Here is a 12367-nt window from a genome sequence, read left to right on the forward strand (position 1 = left end):
AAACCAGTAACATCAACAGGCATATTGATTCCTGCCTGTGTGGAACATTGCTATGCTTCACCCCCCATCTGCTTAGTGAAGGACATGCCGCTAATTTAAGGATTTACTGGCCTTAAAAGCCGCCATTTAGGCAAGCAACTTGGGTTCATGTTCTACGGCGCGCATATTACGAAGCCTTAAGGGAGACACTTGAAGAGAGGGCTGGGGGAGTAGGAACGATTTTTTTTTTTTTGGTGCTAAATTAAGATACCGAAACATAAATCCTTTCAAATCCAGCATGGTGCAAGACGCTCCTCTCTGTGTAATCAGTTTTTAATAGTCATCAAGGGAGCTACTCTCCTCTCCATCGTCCCCTATGGTGAAATTATACGTGGATGAACCGACGACTGCTCGGTTGATTTCTGCAGCACTTCAGGGAATTGGAAGTCTCCCGGCTAGCAAGAGGCTCTGGAGACTAAATGGAAGTGCTGCTCTGTTTCTTTTGTATGAAGGAAGAGGAGGACCACAGCCACGTGAAAAAACCCCAGCTGGGTTCATGTACGGTTGTGGCCCTCAACCCCAACTTCAGTTCAAAAATGATACAAATTTGCCTCATCCAGCGCTGGTGGTTGATGGAGACTTTTTAATTTTTTGTAATCAGGAGTAAAATGATCGCCAATGTAATTTTCTTACAAATGTTAAATGCAACACAAAGTATTCGTCTTTTTTAACCATCCTTTTACGAAGTGTAGAACCTCGTCTATCCAGATTCTTTCACTCAATAGTTGACTTTGATGCGCCCAAATCAGATTTTCCTTTTTTTACTAAACTTGGGCAAATATAGCATGCGCTTTGAAACAAAGTGACCCAAATCCTGTTCTAATTACTGAAAATAAATTTGTTCAATCAAACCCAAAAGATACTGACAACTAGACGGCTCACTTTTTATATAGCAGATGCGCAAAATCCTCTTTTAAAGTTTTGGATCTACAACAAATAACATCAACAATAGAATACTTTATTTGCTTGAGTTTGTCTTATTTTTTCTTGGTCTGCAAGTACTTTAGACTCGACGGTTTTGACCCACGTGACGCAAAGTTTAGACACCCCTGATTTCATTTGGCTGAAAATACAGCAAGACATTGATGAATTGAATTCTGTGCGAGGCGTTTAATTCAAGGAAGTCATCACAATTCAGGAAGTTATCACAACGTGGCCCTTCTATTAACCCTTTAAGAACATTTATACCAACATTTTTCTGGCAAGTAACTGCTATAATGAGCTCAGCTGATCTACAGTTCTGCCAGGGGTTTGCTAATTGCTGATGGCTAGTCTGAAGGAGCAGAGTTGGGGAGGGCTGCTCTGTGAGGCAGCTCCTACGCCGTGGTCACTCTCGTTGCCATGGAGATTAAAGGATTTCTCAAACGTGCGTGAAAGAATCAAAGCGACACTCCAGGTATGCTCTTTTTTTTTAAATGAGGAAATAAAATTATAACATCATGTACAGCTTTAAAAAGTTGAATTTACTTAATGTTGCCCTTTGAAATGTTAACTATGTTAAAGTTCTGTCTTTTTTGGGGAGGTTCTGTGCAATGACTGAAATTTTTTTGTACAACGATGTTACGGCAAAAATAAAACTTTTTTAAAAATGTGCAACTTTGGCCACAACTTTTTGAAAAATATCAGTCATTTTAGGTTGCAACAATCACAAAAAAAGAATTTTTTTTTGTGACTTTTTTGTTTTTTGGGGGGTGTATTTAATCCCAGCTGTGTTCCTTGTCTAGCTGTCTAGTCTAGTCTGCTGTCAGTTACTCATTTGTACCAGTTGCTACCAGTTGTGAGCATTAGCCTTCCACTCATTCTGTGCTGCCTGGACTTTGGACTTGGTATTTCTGACAATTTCATTAAATTCATTCTTCATCTCAACCTGGGCCCACAGAGTCTTCCTCACCACCTCACTTCATGAGACTCCTGGCTCGATGTGCTTGCTGAAGGCTGCTGACCTGCTGCAGTAAAGACGGGTTATGTAAGGTCTTTCTCTTTATCCACTAGCTCTGACCTGCTCCCTTCAGCCAGACGTGGACCCATGTGTGCATCCCCATCAACTTTTAGAAAGACCCTAGCAGCTGCAGCTAGCACTTGGCTGCAGCATGTGGTCAGCTCTTTGCCCTGTGAATATTTTATGCTGCAGTGAAATAGTAACTTTTAGAGGTTCTAAACAAACAAACAAACAAAAAAAAACAGTGAAAAGCCCAGCCGGAGTTGGGTTTGACTATACGCAACGTTAGCAACCCGCTCAATTATTTACACTGACCGTGCCAGGGTAACACTTTCCACTGCTGTAATTAATTTTAAAAATCCACGGTTGGGATTTTTATATATAAATATTTCTTCTAAAGCAACAGCTCCCACCGTCCCTCTGTTGTAGTAATTTAATATCACTTTGCTGCAGGTTATGGAAGGCAATAAAAGCTTCAAAATGTTCAAAACTCTGTCCCAGCCGCCTGAGAAGGCAGGCGCTGATGGTGCCCAGATGGCGGAGTTATGATCCCCACGTCTGAGGGAAACATCCCCGCTCTCCGACAGTGGGCTGCTACCCAAGAAAACACTGGAATACCTTGTTAAAGCTGTGCCTGCTTTGAGCTAATGGCTTTGACAGCCTGCTCTCTGTGCCCACCTTAGCACATACGTGCAAACAGTCCCTTATGTGGTGTAACAGGATGAGCTCCGGCTCCGTGATCTGAGAGATGGAGAGATACGGGGGGATAACTGCTGGCATCCTCTGTCCTCCACGGCTCAGAGCCAGCTGAGTCAAGAGCGAGGGCAAAATGAAGACACTTGACTCTAAATGTAGCGGCTGCAGTGGGCCGAGGCGTTCAGGTGTAGAACTGACACCACTGAACTGCCGAGTACCTCAGATCTGCTTAACTTTACAGGTTAAGATCTTCTATTTTGTCCTCCACACAGAGTGTGACAGATTCTTTAAGGAAAAGGTCTGAAATCCCAAAAATATAAAGGAGTTTTTTGTTGTTTTTCTTACAGAAAGAGAATGAATATACAAGTTAATGGTTGATATGGATTAAAAAAAAAAAATTACAGAATAAGAGCAACAATAAAAATCATGTGCATATCGACTTGTGTGGAACAGTACACCTAAAGAACTGAAGCGATGTTCTGTAGGCAATATTAAATTAGAGGGCATACATTTTATTAAATATGTTCAATAAAAAGATACAAGAAATATTTCTAAGTAGTTATATGGAAGATGGATATACACAATCAGTAAAATAATAAGGGAAATAATATAACAAGGGATATTCTTAGATGATTCAGTTTAATATATATATATATATATATATATATATATATATATATATATATAGATAGATAGATAGATAGATATATATATATAAATAAATAATATGCTGCAAAACATTGTTTTTGTGTGTATGTGTTTAAATGTAGGTATCTAAGTATGTATATAAAGAAAGAAGGAAAATGAAGAGATAGAAAAGCTACCTACCTGGAATTTCTTTAGATTTTTACTGTGGAAATAATGAGAAATATTCCAGTCACATGTTTCCAAAATAGCATCCCATAACCAAACAATAATACAGACTAGGGTGACACAGTAGACCCCTGCCACTTTCTGTAGAACTGAACACCAAATTATTCTTGAGAAATTTGCCTATTTGTGGATTTTTTTCCTAAAATATCTGAAAGAAAACGCAGCTTGGGAAGCTGAAATACCTTGGCGCAAAGATGTTTGACATGCTACTAGCTTGTTTTATGTACAGTAAAGGTGAATATTGTTTGGTGATCAGATGATAGGTCTGTGGCTCGTTAAATCAAACTAATATATGTAAACAAAGAAGCAACACGCTCAGCTCAGCTAGCTCTGCCATTGTGGTACGATGCTCCCCCACCATGTTGTACAACACCCTCTGTTGACGACGAATGCTGGGTTCCCCAATCTGGTGGAGACGGGCGTCGACTTTCAACAGAGCACCAAACTTTGAAAGCACTGAACCAGTTCAGGAACACGAGTTCTCTCAGTTGAAAATGCTTGAATGAGTCTGGTTAACAGTGTAAGTTTAAATAATGTCTACTTTAGTCTTACAGCTCCGTCTCACTCAGTGTGTCGCGGTGTCACAATCACCAGCTGATGGTTTGACTCAGTTTGTCATTCCACTATTTGCCGCACAGCATGACACACAATCACTCTGCTCCAAATCTGCCGCTTGCTTACCTGCCAAAATGTTTTCTGTTTTGATCCGTGTCTCTGCTTGTGCTGGAGCTTTCGGAGAGAAGTTGAGAGGTGGGTGCTGTCAGTTTGATTTGAGTTTTACGTGATAAAGGAGCACAAGTAAAAAAAAAAAATGCTACTGCAATGTATTGTAACGTATTGTATTGTTTGCGGGCTTTTATAATTGCCAGCTTTTTTTCCCCCAAAAAAGAGAAACTTGGAACAGACCACATTCCAGGCATCGTCATAGCACTCGTCTCCATTAGAGACGAAGGTCAGATGGAGGTCTTTCCTGAAAATAAGCTGTGTCTGACTTTATACAACTTCAAATCATGCTTCTACAATTAACATGCAACCAAAAGCCCCCTATTACAGATTCCTTTGGTTCCGCTATAAAAGATTAAAAAGACATCAGCGTGTCAACTGCTCTCCAGACAAGGTGAGTGGCTACAATCTGTTGTGTGTTTCTGTTATTATGTTGTAAATTAAATCCTTTTGTAACTAAAAATAATATTAGTTTTGTTGTGTGTATTACAACTAGCAGTGGTCTTAATTTCATAAGGTTGAGGTACACAACAGTGAGTTCAGTTGGTAGGGTGGTGAATCTAAAAGATTAGATAGGCAGGGAAGATTGTAGCCGATCACGTTCATTCTGGACATAAAGCTCTGAAGTCTTTTCTCTCTTGGAGCAGGCTGCCGCCCATCAGGACCAAAACCTCCCAGCACAGGAACAGTTCTCTCCCAAATGCATCTGGATTGGCTGCCATGCACCTTACCTCTAGAATCCATAACAGTCACAACACCATCACCGATTATTACAACACTTCAGCTTGTGTCTTTGTTTGCACTCTTTTACTCTTGGCTGTAGTTGATGAACTTCTGGGAAAATCCATTCTCTTAGAGTTCCTTTGAAAACACTTCAGCTTACATAAAACGACTGCAGTCATTTTCATTGTCCGAGCGCTGAATGTGCCTGGTGGTGTTTTCAAGAGTGACATGTACCTGATCAGAGACCAGCCGACCGTCTGAACACCCAGGCCTCTGAACGTTTTCTCTTTGAAAAGTGTAGGGTGGTAACATCTCAGCTATACTGGAAGCTAAAAGCCGTTTATAATAATAAAGAGGAAGTTCCTTTTTTTGTAAAGCAGTAGGCAAGAAGTTACTTGACAAGGTAGGGCAATTTCACTGACAAAAATCTTGATAATTCAGGCAACGTCCAAGCAAATATGGTCCGTTATTCATGTTTCATTCCTTTTTTTCTCCAAGTCTTCCTGGATACTGAGGGTGTCCTTTGACCTTTGGTCTCTGCATATATGTATATGGAGATATGATGAAGGCTGATTTGATATTTTCATATTCTTGAAACATATCTTAGTTACTTTATTGACCATAAAAAATTCTTTTTTTTAATGGTTGTAACATACGCATGCATTTTGGAGACTGAAACAGTTTCTCTTTTAGGTAAGTTTTGTGAGTTTAAGTTTGCTTCTTGCCATTTCACTTAATCTCACAAAACCTACCTAAAATAGAAACTTGTTTAGGCTCCAAAGAGCCTCTCCAATAGTGTCAATAGGCTTTGCACCATCCAGTCATTGACTCTAAAGAAGTCCAGGCAGTGGTTTCCAATCAATTAAGACCATTATTGATTTGAAAAACTGGGCACTGTGGATTGCGAGAAGAATGAAATCTCCAAGCTTGAGAGGATGGAAATCTGTCTGTCGATGTTTTAAGAAAAGCCAATCATTAGGATTAGAGAGGTGAGTGTTATGGGTAAATGTTATGGGTCTGGGTAAACCTCTGAAAAGCTAATGAAAGTCAATGTCTTCCAAAGCGACAGAGGATCCACTAAATGTTGGCAGGTGTGGGAGTTTACTCAGTGATGTGGAGGGATAAATGATAAGATACCAACAGGAGTCCAGCAAACTCAATCAATCAATCAATCAATCAATCAATCAATCAATCAATCAATCAATCAATCAATCAATCATCCATCCATCCATCTATTTTCTTACACCTTTGTCCCTAGAGAGGTTGGGAGGTGCTGGTGTCTATCTCCAGCTAACGTTCCAGGTGAGAGGCGAGGTACACTCTGGACAGGTCACCAGTCTGTCGCAGGGCAACACAGAGGCAAACAGGACAAACAACCATGCACCCACACACACCTAGAGTGAATTTATACAGACCAATTTACCTGTTTTTGAACTGTGGGAGGAAGCTGGAGAACCTGGAGAGAACCCACAGGGAGAACATGCATACTCCATCCAGAAAGACCCCAGGCCGGGAATCAAACCCAGGACCTCCTTGCTGCAAGGCAACAGCTCTACCAACTGCGCCACAGTGCAGCCATCAACCAATCAATCAAATTTTATTTGTGTAGCACATTTCAGCAGCAAGGCATTTCAAAGTGCTTTACATCATAACAAACACAAAGTCATGCAACATAGAATCAACAATCCAAACATTACATTAAGTCAAGTGCCATCGTTAAATTTGTAATAATTATGTTTCAAATACAACTCTAAACACTAACCAGACAGTGAGACACAGACAGCTAAACATTTTCTTTTGAGTCCATTTCATCCTGTGCTAAACTTTCTAGTTTTATTACCGGATGCGTACAAGATCTCCAAACTAACCAAGTGAAGTTATTAAGTTTTATATGTGACTACATCAATGTGACAGAAGGTCACATTTTCTTTGTAGACGCCTTTCTTGGCACTCAGGGTCACCTCACATAATTCACCATAAAAACAGACAATAAAAGTAAATACAAAAATTTAATACAATTTTTTTGTACTTCTGAAGACCATTTATTGTAAAAAAAAAAAAAGGAAAAAAAACTGGCGATAAATCTTTTATTTATTTATTTAGATTTAATCATCTTAAATGTTGAAAAAATTAAAGTGGGACATTTTTTGTAAGTATTACAATCCATTAGTTTCCCATTTTTATTTCATCTTCCTAGCTGCTTTCCTCACATTTGATTGACAACTCAACCAAAAGTGGAAGTGTGTACCGCTGTGGAAACCTGCGTGTGCCTACTGCACAGACAGTGTTTGATTTGTGGAAAAACTGCACACATGCTGCTTGTTTATCTGGTCATACAGGTTTTCTCTCCTCTTCCCTCTCCTTATGTAGTCAGTGGTGCAGCACTCTTTACTATAGTTACTTTTCAATCATAGTTCATTTTAAATCTTGTCAAGAGTGTTAGCCATTTCCTTTTCCGAGAAAAACAAAAAGACTTGGCCCGTTTGTTTTGAATACAGAAGTCTTGAGAAGCTTCAATATTTCTGTCGTAGGTCTCCTACGAAAGAAATATTCCTCTGTTAAAGCAGTGCTTTAAAATACAGTACATTTGGAAAAGGTGAAAAACATTGCGATCAATTTCAATAACTAATGGGTCAGAGTATTTTACTTTTCTATATTATACAAATAGTTAAAGATGCAGTACAGTGAATGAAGCAAGCAGCATAGCTTCCAACAGTGGTTTAAAAACCTTTCATAACAATTCCAGAACAGACTCAGTAAATATTAAATACAACCATCTTGACAGATCTTTTAAAACGACAGTACAAGATTGTAAAGATTAATATTTATTTTGTGATTACTAATAAGTGATCGCCGTGGTAGATGAGCTACCACGGCAAAAAGCTAATGAAAGTCAATGTCTTCCAAAGCGACATTGTAGTCTAGCTGTTGTAGTCTAGCTATTGTACAGCTAGTCTACAATGTGGGTCGACTTTTTTTTTATTTTAAACTGAACCGAAACATACCAAATTCAGCAGCAGGTCTACATGTTAAGGTTGTCAAAGTCAAGCTAGCATAGCTGACCTACTTCCCTTTCCCTCGCTAATTTTTTTAAATAAAACTTTTTCCTTACCTTATCTAGTTGTCCTATTGTTGACAATTAGTAGCAAAGCATTGCGTCCCTTTTTCTTTTATGCATCACATATACATTTAAGATTTAGTGTATTATGTTGACTACTTGATAGCTAAAGCCAATGGTAGTCATCATCCATCATCTGGAGGCAAAAGCAGGGTTTGCCCTCCAGAAGGGAGGATTTTGCATGTGGGACGTATCAGACATGTCTGTTGACATCACATGTCTATTCCTCCGTTTGTTCAGTAATGTTCTCTAATACAACTCTAATGCCTTCACAGAACAGATCTATTAAACCTGAGATGAAAGTAGGCAAAAGGTGGATACTGGTAACTAAAAAAAAGGATTTCAGAGGTCAACTGATTGTTTACTTAGGGGTATGAGAAAAATAGGGGTCTGAATACAATAAAATACATTCAGGTTTAGGTCAGACATCCAATAAAAAAAATAAATTAATTAAAAAATCAGTTAAAGCAACATTGTGCAGAAACCTCCAGCAAAGCAACTAATACATGCTGTTTACTTGAGAACAAAAATAAGCCAGTGGTTGTGTTAAAGCAATTGTCAGCATTGAACAAGAAATTCTCTCTAATAGGCACAGCCTAATCTGATGGGAGAAAGGTGTTTCTACCAATTACTCTACCCTCTTTGTTCATTTTGCTTTTGGAAAGTAAGGTCTAAATCACCTTTCATTGATCTCTGCTATGTCGGATGGGTTCCAGTCTCTCCTACCAGTCAGGAGCCGTCTGCAGTTTGGTTTCCTGAGCGGAGGCCGACAGTGGATGGCAGTGTTGCTCTGCAGGAAATCTGCCACCAGACGTACGGGAATAAGAATGGTCTGCGCCACGCTCATGAGTATTTCTAACGATTCCAAATCAAACTTTTCTCTCTTTTTTTCCATTTTGAAAGGCAAGGACATGAACAATCATTGAATCTATGGAAAAGCACACAGACAAGTAAATCTCTGTGAATTGCCCTTGGCTGTAGGCCGAGTAAGTGATCATCCTCTGTTAGAATATGTGGTGGAGGGTAAAGCTCCCTTGTCTTACCCTCTCACTGATCGCAGTTTTCCCTCCTTTTGAAGACTGTAAATATATGTATCATTTATCACCTTCTAAAACAGCTTGTAAAGCTGCCCCTGAGCGAGGCTCTTAACTGCAAGGCGCTGCGGTGAATACATCTGCAGAGGTTTTTAAAGTGGGTCTGATCATAAGGAGCATGCTGGCACAAAGGCACTACCTGTTCTATAAACAAGGACTTTGAAAGGTATTTAAGTTTAGCCACTAAGTTTGAACCAAACATGTTAGTATGTAAATGTAATAATCTAATTTCAACTACTTTTCATTGGTTAAAAAAAACAAATCCCACCTAAACGTTCTGATTAGAATTTAACTGAAGATGTCAGTTCAGTCAACCATTAGCTGTTCTCATATTATTGAAAATTCAGGATGTTTTACACAGTTTGTATATTGTTATTGAATATATCAACTGTTTAGAATATAATAAAAATGAACCATCATATGATTTATGTTTGGGGGAGTTTCAGCAGAAGCAACAACTTTAGTGTGTGTTTAGCTTTAACTAGTGCAGTCATGACGCTAACGCTAAAAACAAACTGGCTAGCTAGCACAAATTCTTAGCCTTGAGGTGGTAGCTGCTATTGGAGAGAATGTCTCAGCCATAGTTGGCAGGAAAAAGGTTTACATTCCCTTTTGGGTTTCATTTAGCCGCTTCAAAATTAAATGTCACTATCAGTTTCCAATAATGTTTTTGATGCTAATTTTGAAGCATAGCATTAGAAAGAGTTCATGGAAAGTGGAAAATCGGAAATAACATTCTCAGTTTTGCAAAAAAGTTTTTTATCCACACCAGAGATGGTTTTTGACTTTTCCAAAAAAGAGTTAGTGCGCTACAGGGCAGATTGAAACACATTTGCAGACTAAGTTCTGACGTAACCAACATGACTGATCAGCTGTTTGTGTTAGAATAGCATTTTTCTCTCTGTCTCTCATGTGACATTGCCAGTATTCATTGACATGACAGAACAATTACAACTCACCTGAAAGCAAAATATTTCTGAAAACCTGCGTGTGTCTGTGTATCGTCCATTGGCCCTCTCTCATCCTCTATCTACTGTATCTATCTTTCTATCTCTCTCTCTCTCAATATATATATATATATATATATATATATATATATATATATATATATATATATATACTGTATATATATATAGTGTGTGTGTGTGTGTGTGCATGTTATGCACAACTGTATAACCATGATTGATTAGGGCCCGCACATTGGCTCAAGCCCAGGGGCCCACACCCTCCTAAGACCGGCCCTGCATGCTGGTTTGCAACTTCTACTTCCTGTTTATTACAGCCGTGCATAGCATCGACATCCAGTTGATTTGCTCTAAACCAGTAGATGTAAACACACCTAATTTGCATTTTTTATTGTTTTTGTGACATTTTAATAGTTTGCACAAAATAGGTTTGACAAGTTGATGGAAATGTAGCTTATGACAATGTGTTTCCAATGTTTCATTGTCATGAAGAAATACATTTTCACATTCTTTTTGTTTTCATGTGCCCTCGGGTACAAATGTGTATTTGACAAATAGATAAGTAATAATCAATATTAACTGTGTCTATATAGTTTTCGATATATTTGACCTTTCTTAATTAAGTAAGGGTATTCTGTCAATCTCATTCTTTCCTTAATGCAGCCATTTTCTCTTCAGACCACCCTGTCTCCACTGAAAATTGTGTACTTTAACATTAATTCATTCCAGTGAAAGCAAAAAGAAATTAGGATATGTCATCAATAAACTGAATTCTCATTTGCAAAATTTTGAAAAAAATCTACTTGAATTTTTCTGTTTATTGTCCTTGAGCTCTGTCAGATAGCAAATCCACCTCAGCATGGTCAGCTACTTCAGCATCTTCAGCTCCACCAGTACATCTAAAGTCCTTTCTAGTCTCATATGCATTCTTTGGCCATTTTCTCTGGACACCACTAGGCTGATACGCAACTGGCTTAGTGCTAGCTCCATTTCCCTACATGTCTTTATGTCGTACACAGCCCTTAGGCTACATAACGTCATCGCTGGTGGGACGAGTTTAACCTGTAATTGGTAGGTGGCCAATTACCATGAACATGAAAAATAAAAAAAGCATACTCTTTTTTCAACTTAAAACTAAAATAATCTTCTTAAGTGGTTGCAAAAAACCTGTAACTTATAGTCTAGAGAAAAAACATTTTTCACAATACTTTCAAGAACAAAATAGTAACAGTAACGGTCCAACATAGCCACTGATGCATGGCGTCCACTTTAACAGACAAATGATAAACTGCAATTTCCTCCCAATATGAAATCAAAAGTTCCAAGGGTCCAAAGCTGCATTAGTCCTTAGTAGTTCACCGATGTGACAATATTTGCTACATCTACCATAAATGGACTAATTGTATGTTTCTGAAGTGTCTGGGTTTGATCTCATTTTTGTAAACTTGCAGGCCGACCAGGAGGTGGCAGTATTTGGAGTGGCCTATAGGAGATACAGTACCTTACATCAATTACCACACGTGTACCAGAAAAGACTTTTAGAGCTATTTCTATAGTGACTACCAGCTAGGCCTTTAAAGGTTAATGACAAGTTTTGATTGAGCATGAAAGTAAGGAGGTAAGTGGGTGTATTTTTAAAAATGATCAGAATTTAATTAATAACTAAACTATTTGATTTTCTTTTTCCAAATTTCTTTACACATCTTTTGTTTTTTAAAAAAAAATCTGATTGCTTAAAATCTGCCAACATAACTGGTTACGCTGTTTGTTTTTGTTAAATTCTTAGTCCATTTCATCAACTACCAACATAGTTTTTAACTCTTTTTTGTAATTAGTTCCATATTAATTCTGACAGGCTGTAGAAACGCAACAGAAATGGACGGTTTAAGTCCAGACTGGCGTCCAAGCAGATTATTGGATTGCGTTTGCAGAAAGTTTGGGATTCGATGTCGCTGACCTCAGAGCCACAGTGTCTTCTGCTCAGTTCGAGTTCCTCGGTTTCAAACGTTCCCTTGCCAGCAGTTCTGCTCAGCAACCCTGTGATCCGCGTTGTTTTTGGGCCACTTAATGCTGATAATGAAATGTATGCACTGGGAGTCGAGCTGGCGATTAATCAGAGCAGATGTGTATCTAGGTGAGTGCCAGACCAGGTCTCTGGGGCGCGGCGGGCCTGACAGCTTCGACTCCTACGCTGGCT

The sequence above is a fragment of the Xiphophorus couchianus genome, chromosome 4 (genome assembly GCF_001444195.1).
Source record: "Xiphophorus couchianus chromosome 4, X_couchianus-1.0, whole genome shotgun sequence".
NCBI classification, from domain to species: Eukaryota; Metazoa; Chordata; class Actinopteri; order Cyprinodontiformes; family Poeciliidae; genus Xiphophorus; species Xiphophorus couchianus.